Source organism: Manacus vitellinus, unplaced genomic scaffold (assembly GCF_001715985.3).
Source record: "Manacus vitellinus isolate BGI_N305 unplaced genomic scaffold, ASM171598v3 scaffold_2_pilon, whole genome shotgun sequence".
Lineage (NCBI taxonomy): Eukaryota > Metazoa > Chordata > Aves > Passeriformes > Pipridae > Manacus > Manacus vitellinus.
Window position 1 is genome coordinate 13,022,492 of NW_021940208.1, and position 18,770 is coordinate 13,041,261.

Genomic DNA, 18,770 nt, shown 5'->3' on the forward strand with positions numbered 1-18,770 from the left:
AAGAAAATTAATAAATTTATAGCCAACTATGCAGAACTTGTTTCCATTTTATATATAATGCAAAAAACAGCCTGTGTCTATATGCTTTCATACTCAAAATGTTGTGCAATTTCAAAACATTCCAATCACACAAACACATTGTAACTGTTATATGTATATAAAAATCAAGAAGTTTGCAGATCTGAAAACTGTGCAAAAATCAAAATCAAATAAGCACTGAATAAAACAAAAAGCACCCTATCTATCCCCGTTATTGGCACCAGCTAACATTAAAAACAAAACACATATAAGGAAAACATTTGGCCAAAAGAAACCAAAAATCACAGCCAGGCAAAATATTGTGCATCTCCACTGTTATTACTGGAGTGGGAGATCACTTTTGCTACTAATGCATTTCAGATAACTATATATTTAGCAGATGCAACCATATCAGTTTTACTTAATTTTTAACTTTGAAGCAACTAATTACCTGTAACGCTCATGTTAAATGGCATTGCAAATAGAGGGGAAAAAAATACCAATCAATTGGGATGAGAAATTATAATCCTTTCACCTGCAGGATTCCAAAACCAGCTTGTGACCTACTACACATCAAGGCTCATCTCACTTTGACATTTCAATTCCTAAAAGTGCCTCTTCCAAGTCAGGATTAGCAGGGTTGTGACTTCACAGACTTCCTACCGCTACAACACTGAAGACCTCCAACAACGTATGCACTATCTGGACTCTGGACCAAAAAAAAAACAAAGTATCAGCAGGCTCCACATCACAAATAGACCAAAAAAAAAAATCATCCAGAACATCAAGAATTCTCTTGAAATAAAGAACTGTGATGTCAATTCATTTCACTACAAGAGAGTTAGGATTTTTAAATCAGTATCATCCATGTTTCCAGTTATGCCACAGAAGCCAACAAAAAAAGCAATTGTTAAAGATGACAAAGAAAGCTTTCTTCAGAAAATGATGGTGCATAAAATGCTTGATGCCAAAATTCTGTCAAATAATTTATGCAGCAGCTGTTTTCAAAAGAAACATTCATACACACAGCTATGGGTCCGAGGTCAGGTGAGGATGGGATAGAAGGCTTGAGCAGGATGCTTGGCTGGTGGAGAACCAGCACTTAAAAGCAGAATCCCTATCTGACAGCTTAGGGCCTTCTCCCAGAAGCAGTTCTCCCAGCAGCATCTCTCCTAAACTCAAGCAAAAGGTTCATCATCTGTTTTCCTGAATAGAGATGGCAGAGACCACAGAACTTTAGCCACAGCAATATAACTCATTTATTTACAGGAACTTATTTAAAATTAATATACTTTCACTTTGCAAAGTCTTATACCATTCCATTTTTTGTGGTACCTAAAGGTTTTAGATCTTTCGGGAGGCAGCAATAGGTAACTTAGAGGCCACTGTACCTGACTAACTGGTCTCAGATTTCTACAGAAACACCTCTCCACTCCATAGGAGTCTGTGAATGCCTGCAAGGCAATCATCTTTCACACTAACAGCTCCCTAATGACACACTTGCTGCAGTCCCACAAAGCAGTTCATTTGCCACAGACTTTACTTCTGCATACATCTTTTTCAGACGGACACAGAGATCGCCCACACAGTTGTCTGCAATATAAGCAAACCATGGGGGAACTAAAATAAGACATTCATCTCACAGAGAAAAAAAAAAAGAGAAAAAAAACCCCAAGAAAAATAAAAAGCTGAATTCTATACCTAATATGTAATAATTGAGATTTGGCGAGTGCTAGATATCACATGCAGAGTTTTACATATCAACTTTTTTTTGAGTACTGTATCTTTCCCTTCCTAAAACCACTATTTTCCCCAATCCTCCCTTCCCTGAAATACCCAAGATAGGCTTGCTGTACCTGAAAAATAACTGCAGTATAACTAGTACAACTGTTACACATTCAGCGTATTTATAGGAAAACACATTTTGAAGAGTGAGGTATTTCTTCTAAACTGGAGTTCCTGAGAACCTCAGAAGCACACTTGGCAGTTGCCAACACAGCAGTTCAACTAAAAGCAACACAGACCAGTCAAAGAATATTCATGCAATTCTTGCAGTTTTGCCAGTTAGTAAACTGGTACATTTTAGACATGCCATACAGTTTACATACAGTTAATATTTATTAAGTTTAATCTTATTTATTAAGTATTTAATGTATTATATATTTTAATATATATGTATTATTTTATCATAATATTATATTATTTCGTTCATTTAACCTATTTATTAAGTATTAATCTTCACTTCAAGTACCCGCAACTGCACTATTTGAAACAACCCTAAGATTCTGAAGAGTCCTACAATGACGAGATGGTCAATCTTACCACGTATATCCCATCATGCACCAACAAAAATGGAAATTAAGAATGGAAACTGATGGAAGTACTGTTGTTTCTAAGCAAAATAAGCCTTTCTCTAAAAATACTGTTAGCAGAGAAATACAACATAACTGAAATGCAGGGTATAATGCCATCTCAAGCCATATTTTCTGAATGACACTGTTGAGTCTCTTAGAACTAGTTCCATAACATAAAGGAAACTTATCAATGTGAACTGACCCCTCACATCATTCTTCATATACAGTAACTAGAGTTATTAAACTGAAATGGTCTAGTATAAAGATTATTAACTCCCTTTTTGGGCCAATGTAATATTTCTTCTTCCTTGTACTACATGACTTGAATGTTTCATTTCACAGAGCGATTTATAAATGTCTAAAGCAGAAAGAAAAAAATTTAATTCAAACTACACCCAAAAATTAGCCTACTGCTACAGTTAGCCCACTAATGCAGCTCTTCCTTGTTGAAAGGAAAGAGTTCACCTAGGCCCCCCCTCAGCCCTGGAGTAAACTCGCTGAGCATGCAAGATACACTGAGTGCTGCTTTAATGGGTCAGTATCTTTCAACAATCAGTACTTTCTTCAGAAGTTTGTATAAAGCTTTGTTTACATATACAAACTTGAAAATCCTCCCTTTCCTCTACTCCCACAGACTCCTAATGCAATGCAAAGTGATAGGACAGCTTTGATGTACTTAGCACATCCAACAGAAAGACATAATGCCTTAAACAATTTTCCTCTTCACCTCGGTCAACAGAAGTGCCCCTTCTCAAAAAGCAGAGTGAGACTGTTGGAGAAGAAAGGCCATATACCTATCCTAGCAAAAGTTAAAGGAACTTTCTTTACAAGGAACTGCCTTCTAGTGTCATAACCTCTACACTTTTTACCCCCCCCAATTTTGTTCCTTGTAGGTGGATCCATATCCTCACCCTCTTTACAGCTTCACCCAATGTTCTGTGAAAGTTTTTTTCTGGCAGTTCTACCACCATCAAGCGCTGCAACGCTCTCTACTGCAACGGCAGAAATAGTCAGACCAGAACTCTTTCTATCAACTCTACAAACACTTTTATACTTTTTTTTTTTCAGTCAGCACTCAAGGAAAACTCTCTGGACAGCTCCTGACCTGTCACACCACGTCATTTTCCATGCATTTTCTAAAGCTGTTCGTTATACTTTTGTTCTCCAGTCTCCCAACCTAATAGAAGAGCCGTGCCGCTTCAGGACAAAGCTTGGAAATATGCCACTGCCTTGCAATTGCCATTTGCTGGGATGTTGCTTATCTGGGAACATTGCACTGACTTGCAGTTTATTTTTCTCACGGTCCCTCTCACGCTAAATCAATAGATCAATAGAGGTAAGTCTTACAGTCCAATAAACAGTTACTACTTGTCCCATCTTTAATGATTAAAAAAACTACTCGATCGCAGCAGCCATAACGCTGCTGCGCTCCATCCCCACGTCCTCCCTCGTGGCACACGTTGCCCGGCAGCGCGGAGCCAACGCGCTATCTCGGAGCTGACAGCAACAACGGCAGCTCCACAATCTTCCGAACGCGTCAGGGGCCGTGCACGCAGACGCATCCCCAAAGCACTCCTGTGGCACAAACACAACGGCAGGCACCTCTGATGAAAGCGAAACGAGAGCGAGATGCACGTCTGAAGCCTGACAGAAACCAGTCACAAAGGCAGAATTAATTAAAACTCAGAGCCGCCACTCCCATGACTCAGTTTAAAAAACTGAATCTTTCTAAAAGCCTGTACCAAAAAGAGGAACATGAAATACTTGTCTAGGGTGTTACATAGACTGGAAAAGACAGCTTAATAGCACCTTATAACTGAAGTGATTAGTTGTGTTGGCATAGAGTCCAAAGAGGTTTTCTTTTTCCACGTTCAAATTAAGAAAACTGACAAAAGAGAAGCAAATTCCACCAAGCTGAAACTAAAACCTCTTATCTGCGCTAAACTTTAAGAGACAAAGTTAATTACAAATGCCTACGACTCGTACAACACATTAATCCATTCAAAAAACAATGCACAAAGGCTCATTCAGGGCCGCTGCACCCATTACGTCGGTCAGTACTTAAGGACTCTTAAAAACGCGCATTTGTCGAAAACAATAGACAGCAACAGATGCTCCACAGCACTTGTTTATGAAGTAATTCCTTATTATTCCCCCGCACCGCCGCAGTCAGCCGACCCGACCCGGCTGCCACATGTCTCCTCCGGTGTAACCTCCGCGCCGCGCCGCGCCGCCCGGGGACATCAATAATGCACGGGGGCTGCGCGGGCCGCGGGCGCGCTCCCCGCACAGCCAAGCGAGCCGGGGGTCGCCGCCCGCGCCCCGCTCTCGGCGGAGGCGGCGGGCATCCGCACAACACGGTGCGAAGCCTGCGGAACACTGCCGCTGCAACAGTCGCGCCGGCTGCCCCTCCCCACCAAGAGCTCCTGGGGCGGGCTCCGCTCCCCGCGCCCGCGCTGCCGCCCGCCGCCCCGCCGGCAGCCGCCGCAGCCCTCGCTCCCCACGCTCACCTGGGGCTCCGCTCCTCCGCGGCGCCGGGCGGAGCGGGTGGACGAGCGCCCGCGGGCAGGGGTGCGCGTGGGGCGCGCGCTCCCGCACACGCGGGGGCAGTGTGTCCCGCCCGCCGCCCCCTCACAGCGGGGACAGGAGGCGCCTGCGGGGCCGCCGCCGCGCTGTTCGGCGGGCCGGGGCGCGGAGCGCGCGGGCATGTGGACAGCTCCGACAAATATGGCGTGCGAACCGCCGCCGTTCGGCATTTTACCCCCTATCAGATGTGCTCCTGCCGCCCGCATGCGCACAGCGTGGGCGCGGCCGGGCATGCCGCGGCGGGCGGCACGAAGCTGGCTGCCCGGAGGGGGCGGGGGTGGCGGCGATGAGGGGCTCGGTGCCGCGGACGGGGCCCGGGGCGCGGGCCGCGCTTCTGTGTCGGGGGAGCGGTGAGGGGGGGACAGGGAACTCCCGTGAGGAGACCTCAGCGAGGCGCCACTCTGTGAGGCGGCGTCCTCCGCACCGAAACCTGCGGCGCTCCGGTGGGAGCGGTGCTCGGGGACCCCGCAGAACCCGCCCGATCGCGGCCCTGGCCGTGTGATGTGTGTGCCTGTGCCCGCTGCTCCAGCGGCACAGCTGCCCTCTGGAAACTCCCTGCTCGCCTGAGTGAGGAGGGGGTGAGAAGAAGGGGCTCTCCCGTTAACGCAGGGCGGCGGGAAAGGAAACGTCGGTGAAGCCGAGTCAGGGAGGAGGCAGTCGGCGGCGTGGGTGTTTCCCGTCCGAAGCCCGCCAGAAATAGTGCCGCCTTTTTGGCAGCGTTCGCTCAGGGGGCGCGGTGGGAGGCGGGGTGTGTGGCCAGATGAGAAGGCACGGAGCTGGCGATGCCACCAGTCCCGGGTGCAGCGGGCAGGAGCGGGGCTCGGCGTGTGCTGAGCCAGGGCCTGGGAGGGGTCGAGCTGCGATGACTCGAGAGGGATACCTTCAGGGTAAGAGCATGCAATACAGTTTGAGTGGAGAGCACTGACCCTCTTCCCCTCCTCCATCTCATCGCAGTGATGGGACCCTCTCTCCTTTTTCCATCACTCCCTTGTGTGAAACAGTTGTACTGGGGGATGGGATCACACTTTTTTTTTTTTTCATGCACATATATTCAGTTTTTTTGTACGCAGTCCCAATGGGGATGGAGAAGAAAATAGTAGTAAGGAAAATCCTTCTGAAGGACAGAGAGGTTGAGGCAATCCCAGCCCTCACTGTGCTTTTTCAGTTTATTTTTGTTTTCAAGAAAGTGAAGGTGCTGCTTGAGCTCAGTGGCAACCCAACCAGGGAGGCCAAACAGCAAAGCTCAGTGCAAAGGGATCCACTTGAGCTACCAACTCTGAGTCATGCAGCTGCTATTAATACACCTTGCCCTCTGGCTGTCTGATAAAGAAAGGTTGGGGGAAGAACTATGAGGAATTTTCAATTAAAGACTGCTTCCGAATAAAAAAGAACATTCTAAGATGAATTTGCGGTGGGGGGAAGGGGAAGAAGAGGGGATCAGCCTGGCAAACAAGGAATAATCTCCCAGAGAATCTGTGGGAGCCTCACTGACAAAATTTTTTTAATTATTTGGACAAAACTTAAAGAACATTCCAATAAAGTAGATGACTACATAATACAAACTATGGTGAAATGAAATTGAGTTATATAACCTTGAATTTAATCACTTCTAGAGACATTTAATGAGTTTAATCTATGATGATTTTGTGCATTATATTGTATATTTGAAACAGGCATTTCTCTCACAGTCATCATCACAGAACTTGAACATCTCAGTCTATTAAAGGTATGTTCAATTTCCTGCCATGGACTAAAATTTCATTTCTAACTTTGTTTGTGTCATTTTGCTCCAAGGAAGACGTGACAATGACTAATTCCTCCTTCTTTCTGTTCTTCATTGTGAAGAACATCCTGGCATGAAATAGAATATTTTGCAGTATGTTACTCTTCTAAGTGTAACTTAAGTGTAACTTGCAGCCTCTGCAGTTACACAGTTTCACTGACCAGCCACTATTAGTATGCAACCTACAGTTCAGACGGCCTTTTCTGCAGGTCAGAATAAGGGAAACGAAAAAAACAAACAAATCCCCAGGAAAACAAACCCTGTTTCACTCAGCCACCTAAATAAATTAACTATGATTCACTGCAGTGCACAGATAAAATGTGTTTGCTTTAGTTGACCGAACTAAAGGCTTGCTTTTCTTCTAAAACAGTCTGTTCAAAACTAGCTCAGCTATAGGACTATTCCACTAGGGCCCAGTTTCTTTACTAGTGTTGATAGCATGAGGAATAAAGTTCCTTTCAGTTCCTGCATTATCACCGCAGGATATGCTTTATCTCTTATCCTATTACATGGAGAATATTATTGCTCAAAAATGTCAAGATAAATAATGGCCTTATCTTCCTTGTCAACAGTATAATGTGATTTCCTTCTCACCTTGCTTCCTTAACAAGGTGTAAAATTGCAGTTTGTGTGATAAAAACAGGGCAGTAAAAACAAAAGTGTAGTTAGAGATCGTGTTCTTTGTAGCCATGAAAATGAAACTAAAGAAAGAGCTACAGGCAATAAAAAGAGCTTTCAGATACCCATATCAACTTAAATTACACAGTTCTTTAAGAGGCAGGTTATAAAGATAAAGGTAATGATAAGAATGCCTTAACTGCAAGACATAAAAGTTTATCTTCCAGCAGTAATGCCAAAACACAGCTCTTCATTAAAAACCGAATTTTAAACTTTCATTGCCCAATCTGAGAAATCAATCCTAGAATCCCTTTTGAAAGTAAAGATTTCTGGGCAAATGCTTCTCCAGTGCATCGCAAAAGCATAAAGCAGTCAATAAAGACCTAGTCTTCACTGTGTGTTAGAATCTACTTTCAATAAAGCTAAATGTAGAGTTCAAGGGGCATTTACTAGACAAGGCATTTTGGAAAGGAGAACTAAGAAGAAAAATCACCATCAGGAATTTCTGATTATTTTTTTTTTTAACTTTAAATGGTATGAAAAACACCTTTACTTTATCCGCTAATTCAGTTAAGATTTATGCCATCAGCTAGGATAGAAGTATAGTTCTGCCCCTAACGTGGAAAGCTATATGTGGACTTAGTCTACCAGCCTGGAAGCTAGCCACTCTGGGAATATTTATGTGTATGACTCAACACACATGTACTCAGCTATTAATATGTTTACAGAAACAGACCTTACGTTGTCTAAAATTATTGCAGGGTAATTTTACTATTACTAATTGTATGGTGTAAAACCAAATTGTATTTTTGTTTGTTAATATTTGAATAACAATAAAAGGATATGTTGCCTTAATGGACATTAAGTGTATTTATTTTTCCAACAAGTATGTTACGTTTCCTTTTAAAGTCTGCAGTAGCAACAAAGGGAATTTAAAGAATTTTGCGGTCATTAGATGAATCCAATTCACAGATATTTTAAATATTTGGTGAAGTTAAAACAAATGTCTGAAGTCATAGTTTTATGTCTGTTGTTAAATTCGTCTGTCATTTAAAATTTAATGTATCTAATTCCAAAAATTATTTTTCATGCATGGTATTAAAAGACCAGATTTCAATAAAAATAAAAGGCTTCCAGTAGCAACACTGAGCATTCCAAATTGCCTTTATTGCATGTGTATATACAGTCTCAGCTTTGATCAAGTTCAAAAGGCAAAATATGGTATGACCATGGGGGAGTTGTCTTTTTCCTTTCTGAAAGACCATAGGTGTGGGAAGCTTACCTACGTGTCCTCCAGGGCCATGGTCCTGCACTTTGGCAGCACCTCAACAAGCCTCAGCTCCAGTGAAGAAGTCAGGGAGTCCAAGTCTAGCACTCCTTGGTTCGATAATTAGATAGCACGAGTGTTTTGATGGAGAACAGACCTAGTGTGCAAAAAGAAGGGGGATTCTGCCTCCTCAGTGGAAACATGCAGGAAACAGAAAACACCTGAAAGCCTGACCAAAACACCTGGCAAACAGGGGGCAGGAGAATCTACGGAAGCGCAGTGCTGGCAGCTGGCTCAGTGTCAGGCCATTCTACCTGCTCATTTAATAACCCAGCTGGAGAGGCTTAGGCTCTAACATCGACACTGTAACCTGGCTGGCCAGCAGACACCTTTACGCTTGAAAATATGAACCGTTGTTTGCAAAAGTCTTTTCCTGCTGCCCAATCAGTTCCTGCAGGTGGAAGATTAAAGGGGAACATTGTTTATCTTGATGACTGTGCCCACCAGAAGCCCAGCGTTGGGCTGAGTGAGAAGCCCAAAGGCTTTACCACTGATCATCTCTCACACAGGATGACTTCTTCCAGTGACACATTTTTGTTTTTCTCTTGGGTATTTAGTCTCTGGTACTACAGCAAAGATACCACAGTGGTGTCAGCCTCACTCAGGGCCAAATTTTAATACCTTTTCTGCTCAAGACAGGAAGTAACAGAATCACTTGTAGAAGAGTGTGGTTTTTTAAGTGCCAAATATGGATCTCAGCAGTTCATTCTAAGTGAATCAGTATTTGCATCTCTGTGGTAATAATTTGCTAATTTAATTTTTATACGCAAAGTGTGTGTTACACAGCCCTTATCTTCCATCTATTATTTCTCACAGAATATTCAGAGTTGGAAGGGATTCACAAGGATCATCAAGTCTAAATCTTAAATGAATGGCCCATACAGGGGATTGAACATGTGACCCTGGCATTATGAGCCCCAAGTTTTAACCAACTGAGCTAATCTCAATGACCATTATAATTTTATGATTTGTTTCTGTAACTTGGTAATTGCACAAGAGGCAGGTTAACAAATAAAGCTGCTTGCAATTAAGATTGGGGCAGGCTGTCTGATCACCTGTATCCGAGATGAGACAAATCAGCTCATGTCACCGCTCTTGTGTCATGTCACCCAAACATGCCTCTTCTGATACATAAGGTTGTCATCTAACAGCTGACATTTAGCTGCAGTTCCTGCTTCTGTCCACTTAATGTTTTTATCTTATCATAGTTATAATTATAATGACAAGTACAAGTTGTTCCACAGTGACAACATTGCTTTTTTAGTGACAGCGTTTATTTTGGTTATAATGTGGTAGCTGAGTCCTGCCCATAGCATTGGAAATCAAAGCAATGATGGAGGTATTCCCTTCAGCAATATAAAGTATTTACAACAAAATTCAATAGTATGTAAGATACTAAGCACAGTAAAAGGCACCAATCCAGACAACAACTTTTTTAATTAAACTATTTCTGGGGGAAAAAAAAGAAATATGGTTACCAAGGAATTGGATACAAGTGTTTGAAAACCTGAAAAGCATATACAACTTTTAGAACCAAAGCAAATGCTTTTCAGTGGTTTTGTTGTTGGTTTTGTGTTCTGGGGGGTTTTTTGTTTCTCCTAAGGTGCATGTACACTGTTCTGCAATACAGCCATACAACTTTGTGAATAAGTAAAATAATAATAAAAAGTAAAGCTTTTTACTAGGAATCCATCGCTGAAGTATTTTTAGGTCCTGAACCCTTCTAATTTTATTGCATTTACTTGCTTCTTTATCAACAAGCAGAAATAAGCAAAACTGTAGGAGTGTCTAGAACTTTTCAACTATATTCTTAAGTCTTTGTCATCTCCTAGTTTTACCAAAATGGACATGTCAAAATAGAAGTATATATTTCCCCACAATTCTAGCCTTTTTTTAAGATGTGAATTTCCTGGAATATTTATATATATGGAGGGGAAGGAAAAAAAGAGTGAAATTGATGTAGACCGTTCAGAACTGTGTTTTCTGGATATGGGAAATTTTTGGTGGTATGCCAGTAGCATCACAAAAGATGAAAAAATGCCTGCAGAACTAAAGGAAACACCTCATCACCTCTTTAAGGGGATATTCCAAAAACAGTCTGCCCAACCCATTTTTATGAAGAAAATGTTTTAGTTAGAAGAAAACGGATGGCAATTTTTACCAAAGTTGTTTTCAGCTAAACCTTAATCAGGAAGCTCTGCTTTAAAAAAACCAGCAAAAACTCCAAAATGTCTCATCATTAACCTTACATAAAGAGATAGAGACTAAATACAATTCCTCTCTTTTTTTTTAATGAAATCACTGCCTTATTTCAGAGTTAATCTGTTAGTACTGAGTACAAGTTCTTAAGTCCACAGACATTCTAAACTTCTGAAGGAATTCAGGAACAAAAAGACTGAGCTGATATTAGCGAAAGCATGTGTCATAAAACCCAGATACAGCTCTATTGCTGAAGTGGATACCCCCACAAGTTGATTTTTTTTCTCACCTCACAAGCATAGCAAGTGAGAAATGTATCAAGGCACTTCATTTGCTGAACTAGAATAATATCAAAGCTTTATCATCAGCACACCTACAGAGATGTAATTTGGAGTCTTGAAGGTAATTTAGCCCTAAGAGGGCACATACTCTTGCAGCAGCTATGTTGCAATCAAACCTTATCAGAATAAATCACCCTTAATTGAAGTTCATCAAAGAGAAACAAGGTAGGAAAAGGAGAAAGGCAAGATAATTCTAGGATGCTAAGATCTTCAGTGTGCTGTGTCTCCAAGTATATTTTTAAAAGCTGCTTCTTTTTCATTTTCACTGTGTATGAAGGAAGCCTGAAAGATTTAAGAGTATTTATTTGCTTTAGAAAAAACATTAAAAGACACAGTCTTTGGCTATCCTTAAGGATACCTCAAAGGCAGTTGAAGAACCAGGTGGGCTACAATATTACAAGTACCAAAACAATGACATATGATTAAATTGAAATGGGAAATTAGTCCCCTTAAGGATCTAAATTCTGCTAATGGTTTTCTATTACCTGGTGAACAGAGACTGAGAGGATGGTACATAAGGGCAGATATGATACTTCAGATGCTGCTGAAGTTGAAATTCCAAAATAGTTAAGTTGCTCCATGAAACTAAATTGGCTGAGGTTGTGCGTGCTTGGAAACAGAGCTCTGTGACTGACCAACTTGGTGTAGCTGTTATTCTTTCCTTTGGCTGAGGCAAACTTGAGAGCTCTGCCTGGTGTGGATTCCCCATGGACCAAGAAGTTACGAGATTGCTCAGTCAATCCTTCCCAGCTTCCTTCTCCATCGTCTTTTTCTTCTTCCACATGGCTATTTACATGAAATTTCTAGGACATTAATTTCTTCCAAGGCTCCTACCTTTGTTGTATTTGGTTGAAGTTGGCTAACAGATTTTAAAAGTTATCAAGTAAACTTGCAGAGGAACCTAGTTTGATGACAAAGTAGTTATAAAACTGAGATCCACTATGAAGGCAGAAGAAATACCAATCCCAGTCATTTATCTTGTCAAACAATGAACAAGTTTTTTCTTCTATCCTGAACTACTGTTCAGATTAGACTGTTGATAACACATTATTAATTAGGATATTTGGCATTAAACGCTACTCGCAGCCTATATTGAAACCAGTGGGTTTGTTTACTACCTTTTTCATCTGAAAGTTCAAAATTTTATTACATCTCAAACTTGAATTCTGGCAGTAGGTTGAATGTCTGTCTGCTGCATGCATCTCTATAGCTCAGGTGTTCATCTTTTGAGTTTAATTACATGAGATGAAGCATCCCTCCTGCAAAAACCTCTGATTTTCTCACTCTTTGCTTCTTTTAAACAAAATATGTTCCTTATGCCCACTTAACAGATCAAGAGGAGAGTTTCTCTGGTTGCCCTCTTGATTGCTATAAGGAATTTCTTCTACATGGAGCCAGTCAAAACCGTTGTGGCTTTACATGACAATGAAAGTTTGGTAGCTTGAAGATCTACCTTTTCTTGCTTCTGTACATAATTTCCTATCATTTAAGTACAGTTGAGATTTTTTTTTCCCTCATTGCTTTAGCTGTGCCCAGAAAACTTCTGTTGTCAATCTACAAAAGACTGGGGAAATTTCATCAGTGTTTGTGTACAGGGAGCACAATGGCAAAGTAAGTTTACACAAGGTAGAGAAGATAAAAAAATTAATCGTGCACATTATATGTTCACAATATTTTTACCAGGAAAAGACAGCTATCAATTACACAGTACAGTACGTGGCTATGATCAACAGAATGTTTAAGAAAAAAGCTCTGGTTCTTGCAGTCTAGAAGCCTATAGGATTAGGAGACATTTGGATACTGAGTTAGGAGATATTTGGAGAAAATAAAGGGGCATGGAAAAAGGGCCTCTAACTGAATTAGAACTTTTTGCCTTAGAAATTAAATAAATTAGAAGAGATTCAAATATGCAGGCCTGAGGCTTAGGAGAGGAAAAAAAAACAAACCACTGAACAAACCAAACCAAACCAAACCAAAACCAGCCCTTCTCTGAAGCACTGTAGAAGACTGGAAAACCAAGAGGGGTGTGAGTGCTCCATTGGCATGCTGTGCATAGAACAGGAGCTGAACAGAAATGAGCAGGCTGGAAACCTTCTTCTGAAAGGTTATGCTTTGTTAATAAGACACCGAGAAAAAACATGGTATAAAGTTGAAAATGTGATGTAATTGCATTAATGTGTGAAAAGCCTGGGCAAACTAACTCAGCGTAAATGTGCTCAAGGCTAGCTGTCAACCAAATCTAAAGCCTCTCTTTAAGCCTGGGGTTGCAGCAGCTCCTAGCAGGGAAAGCTCCATAAAAGACAATCTTCCTGGGGCAACAAGTATTATTTGTGTCTTTACATGTGATCTCCTATGAAAAAGCACAAAATCACTAACAAGTGACTAACAAAAATCAGCAGCCAGAAGGATGGTCAGTAGGAAAGGACAGCATAGGACTGGGATCAACTAACCCAAATTACATGGTAAAGCTTCAACATACAACAGCCTAAACTGAGGCAGATGGTCAATCCACTGGACTTGACATTAAGTGCCAATGAACAACATACTACCTAAGGAGGTAAGTAACTGTCACCTGCCCTAAGAAATCAGAGGACAACTCTTAAGTTATGACTACTGTCTTTTAGGGAAAGTGTAATTGCTGTCCCATTTCCCTTCTTTTACTTTCCTCCTTTCTAAGTTCTGTTTTATTAAGCTGTTTGTAGATGGGAGGTACAGTATTATTTAGGCCACTTTTTTGTAAATATTCCCTGTAAATTCTGCATCAAGTTCTAGCAAAAGGATTGTGAACATAAAAATAGCATAGAGAATGTGATTTGTGAGCTTTAATTTTCTTAATCTTGTAGTACAAGAGGAAGCAGACTCTGTAGCTGACAACTCATATATTTGAAACCAAGTGTTGTCTTTTTATCAAAGAACAAAATAGACTGTGAAACTCACTGCTGTAGGATGTTATTAAAGTCAAAATGCACAGCAGGAGTCTAAGAGGAAGAAAAATATTCTCTTGTCCCGAATTACTGTATTTCTGGGTACTCTCATTATTCATACAAGAAGATTTCAAAAAAAAAAAAAAAACAGCTTGAAACATAAAGTTTAAGCAAGTTAGTAATTAGGATGAAACCTCCATCACCCCAATTCTGTCAAAAATATGTTTGGGTTTGTTTGGGTTTTGCATCTTCTCAGAAGCTATGGGAATTGACAACAGTTACAGATACATAACTGGGCTAAATGAACCTAATGCTGTATGGCAAGTAATATGCTTCAGTGAGATCAACATTTTCTTAGAAATAAAACTAGGTTTAGCCTACAGAGAGAGCATGTCAGTGATCAAACTATACATGCCTTGAGGAAAAACAGAAAAAGGAATCTCTAAGGTTTAATTTTGTAAAGCAAAGTTTCAAAGAGACTGCTGAAAAGCAAGTAATTGCTCCAAACTACCTTCTTCTGAAAGGTCAATTTTTAGCTTCCTTTAGGAGAATGTATCCTTTAGGAGAATGAAAGAAATACATGTTACACAACTGTTCTGTTCAGAAAATCCTTAATTACCACAGGAAGTCTGTTCTTTTAGGCAACTTAGGCTTTTGGGAAATTCATGAAATTCACCATGAAAATGATGAATTGTATTCCTGTTTATGGCCCTGCTTAGCAATTAAAATCTCTAACTTAAAAATGCAATCACCAACTATTAAGATATCTTCGAAAGTGCTGACATTCCCTGTGGAAGGGTCTGTCACGGTTCCTCCCAAAATTCTCTATAGTTCACTGTATTTGCGAAGGCTCATTTTGATATTCAATCTCCCACATATCCAAAATTGGATGGCAATAGTCCTGCTATACAAATGAATGGAAGAGGAGAGTCCAGCTCTCACTGTAACCTGCTTATCTTTCAAAGAGTAGCATAGTCACAATAGTATTGCCAATAGTAGCAGAGCAGAACACATTTTTGCTTACGTGTCTTTTTCATTAGCAGTTCTATGATACCACTGAAACACCACATCCTGGAAAATATAGCAAGGGAGGCTATATTATTAAGGTGGTTTTACAAGAAAAATGAAGATACACCCGAAGTCTGCTTAAGGGCTTTTAATCCAGATATTGTGAATAAAACCAGCAGCAGCGCTGTCACCTGCACTGATGTATAGGTGCATTCCGTGCCCACTTCTTCACTTTGTCACATGAGAACAACTGCTGAAATTTCTTCATCAAGACTAAAGCCTTCAGAGCAATGCTTTATAGACGTTTCAGACCGCCTTCAAGATGTTAGGATAACCAGATGTCATTTGCTTCTCATTACATTTTCAAAATCCCCGGAAGAGATTTTTCATTGCTAACCTTTTTTCTTCATCAGTTTAAGATTCTCAACCTGATAATCTGTATCTTAATATATTCAGAAATTGGTTACAAAAATATTTGTGTAGCACCTAAAGTAATCTATTACTCAAAAGCTTACTACATTCTATTGCAGTAAGTTAAAATACAGAGTAAAGTTAATCTCACAAGGCCTATGAGCCTTATTAGTAGGACTGATCATTTTAGTCAAAGCACTGCTATGCATTTTGGTTTGCAGAACTGGTGATCTAAGTTTTTCCAGATTCAGGGAAACCTAAACCACTGGACTGGCATTTTTCCTATGCAGTAGCAAAGCCATAAAGAAATCTGTGGGACAAGAAAGATAATTCAGCAAATCAAGCAAAGATGGATTACGAGATACTTTTTACCCTAAATTAAGTTGTGACCGTTATATTTCTTTACACAAGATGTCAGAGCTCTAGCAAAAATCTGGGAAGAGAATACAGGATTTTCCCCAGATTTTTTTTGCTTGTGAAGCAGAGGCAGAGGCACTTGAGACATTGATACTGCAAAGAAGGATGTGGGTAATTCTGGTTCCATATTCGGTCTGAGTGGGTGTATGTCAGTTGTCTTTTGAGGGATGCTCCACACTCTTCCTGCAGAATAGATGCACCCTGTCAGGCATAAACCCAGCTGTGCAGCGTCAAGCCACCTGCTACAGCATGGGGATCTGAGAGCCTCAAAGAACCTCAGAGGCTGGTTTGCAGTAAGTCGGCTCAGCCTTGGGCACCACTCTGTATCGGTATAGAGACAGGATGCCCATGGGCTGCCCCTGAGCATTTCTGCAGGTGTCACGTGGGCTGACACCCGTGTGAGGGTCAAACACACCTCCATTGTGGTGCTGGAGGGTGGGTGCTGCTCTAACTGCTAACTTCTGTTGTACTTCTATTAAAATATGATACGCTTAAATAAAAGCATGGAACTCTGTGACCTTGTGTTTAAGTTGACTTATTTTTGTTTCAGTAAAATTTGCATGTTGTGTAATAATACAGATGTAAAAATCCAAGTATTTTTCCTTTAGCTGTTGTGTGACATCTTGGTCTTTCATGCAGTAAAACTACTCTTTTGAATACAACTATTCATATGTTCGCTGTGCCAGGAACATCTTTCATACACGCCCTCTAAACTATTAACCCAGGATGGGTAGCCACAAAAGGAAACAAGTTTGGTCTAATTAATTGGATGGCCCAGCTAACAAATGGCAAAGACACAAGGAGGCCTGCAATGACTGCAACAGTGGTGGCCCAGGGAACAGCCCACACATCCCTGCCCTCCCTTAACAAACAAATAGTAACTTCTGGTAAAGTATTTGCTTCTCCATTATATAACTGAAGAGTTCAAATTTCTCCCCCCAGAGCAAGATAGCAGTCTACAGATAAAAGCTGTCAAGTACAACAAACGCCAGTCCTGAAATCCCAACTGCAAGCAAGTCAGTGAGATCAAGATTTTACAAGGCAACTTTAAAAGACATTTGCTTTTAAGGCTACTAAAAGAAGTATTATGATTAATCACAGAGGGCATAAAAGCTGGAGATGGACTTTCATTTACTTGCCTTTGACAGGTCTCTGCATCACGACGGTAAGCCCAGCTCTGAGCCGGTGTAACACAGCAGGACTCAGCTAACTTCACAGCTGTGCTGGTTTAAATCACAGAATTTGGCCTGTTTTAAGACTTGAGAGCTGCGTGATTCTGTTACCCTTGTTTCTATGTAAAAAACAGGAGTATATAAAAGAGCAATAGGGTAGAGCACTACCTCAGCAATTTGGAACGACAGTGGAACCGCTATGGATTACTAACTCGAACCTTGTGCCCACAGCTTGGCTGAGAGTCCTCAGAGCAGAGCAAGAGAAACCTACTATGTGATACATGTACGCCAGCAGAGTGCTCTGCCTTGAAATGAGAGCCGACAGGCAAAGCCAGTGGAATACATTGGGAGCATTGTTTTATTGCTGCTTTACTGCTGAGATTGCTGAACGGTCACGAAAATGCCTGGCGCTGCTGCTGCACTGTTCCAGCAGGACATGACCTGCTGTGGGAGATGGCTGCACGCTGCATCTCTATGGTGTGCAGCAGCAGCTCATGAAAATGCTGAAGAACTGGAAATATCAGATGAGTTCTCTCTATGCAACTGAGTTTACAGCAGTTGGACTATTGCCAGCTAAACTAGCACAATTTAAAAGTAAACCAGAATTTCTACACCAGCAGAAGTGTGTCAGCTGCACTAAACCCACATGGAAGCTGGTCCCAGGGAAGCAGAGCAGGAGGCCATTGGCTCCTCACCCCAGCCCTGCTGGCCCACACTGTGAGCTGGGCCCCACAGCTTTGGGTCACTTTATTCATTTCCCGTGCTTAAAGGTTCTTGACTGCACAAAGCAATCTTGGATTACAAAGGAGCGTAGGCTACATCTCAACTGTTTCAAGTGCTGCCAAGAAAAAAGGGGACTTGGGTCAAGCCCAAGCTAGCCAAGCACAGAATTGTCAAACCAAGGTTTTCAACAAATCGCTTCCCAGAAAGTCATGAGACAAGCATTAAAAAACAAAATTCATGAGGACTTAATAATAGTTTGGTGTTGTCTTTATTTCCTTTCCTTGTTCTTGTATTCAGGTTTCTCTTCAAGCCTGAGAAAAGAAATTCTTCCTTGCTTAGGTTTAGATTTTCAATTGCTAGCTGATTGCCAGATTTTGAAATTACATAAAAGAAGGATTTAAGCACAATATTTTAAAAATTACAAAATGTATCAACTTTAAAAACTACTGTTCACATTCCTGGTGTGCTATACGTGCTCCTGCGGTGTCAGAGAGAAGGATCCTCATTTCTAACTCCAGTTATGCTGGAGAGCAGCATAACTGATAAGCTTACTACAGCCTGGATTCCCACGAAGTCTCAAATATGCAAGTACTTACTTGTAAGCTTCTAGCTGGTTTTGTAATCTCTTTTATATTGTTAAGATATAACAGAAATGATCCCTCACATGCATAAATGTTTGCGGCATCACACGGTATGACTCTTGGGGCGGTCCTGTGCAGGGCCAGAAGCTGGACTTTGATGATCCTTGTGGGTCCCTTCCAACTCAGGATATTCTATGGTTCTATGATTCTATGATTCTAACTTTGTCCTTCTCCACAAGTACACAGAAATATCTCATTTGGTCTCTTACAAAAACATCAGCATATACCTTAAGAAGCTGAGCCCCAGT

At 41.2% G+C, this 18,770-nt stretch overlaps 1 protein-coding gene and 1 long non-coding RNA gene across 4 annotated transcripts in view; one reads left to right on the forward strand and one right to left on the reverse strand.

The window, feature by feature from the left end:
- The window catches only part of RDX (radixin), a 36,947-nt gene extending 32,028 nt beyond the window's left edge, over window positions 1–4,919 (reverse strand). For both annotated transcript variants that reach the window (XM_029961013.1, XM_029961014.1), the window contains exon 1: window positions 4,883–4,919. The gene's annotated coding sequence lies outside the window, so the exon portion shown is untranslated. The remainder of the gene's footprint in view (window positions 1–4,882) is intronic.
- An 813-nt stretch (window positions 4,920–5,732) lies between these two features.
- LOC108639370 lies at window positions 5,733–18,029 on the forward strand. Of its 2 annotated transcripts, none has more exons than XR_001920423.1 (3): window positions 5,733–5,845; window positions 6,632–6,684; window positions 16,929–18,029. It is a non-coding gene; the product is annotated as an uncharacterized LOC108639370 (long non-coding RNA). The 2 variants fall into 2 exon arrangements; XR_003915917.1 differs by lacking the exon at window positions 16,929–18,029 and adding an exon at window positions 16,626–16,922.
- Window positions 18,030–18,770: the final 741 nt, after the last annotated feature.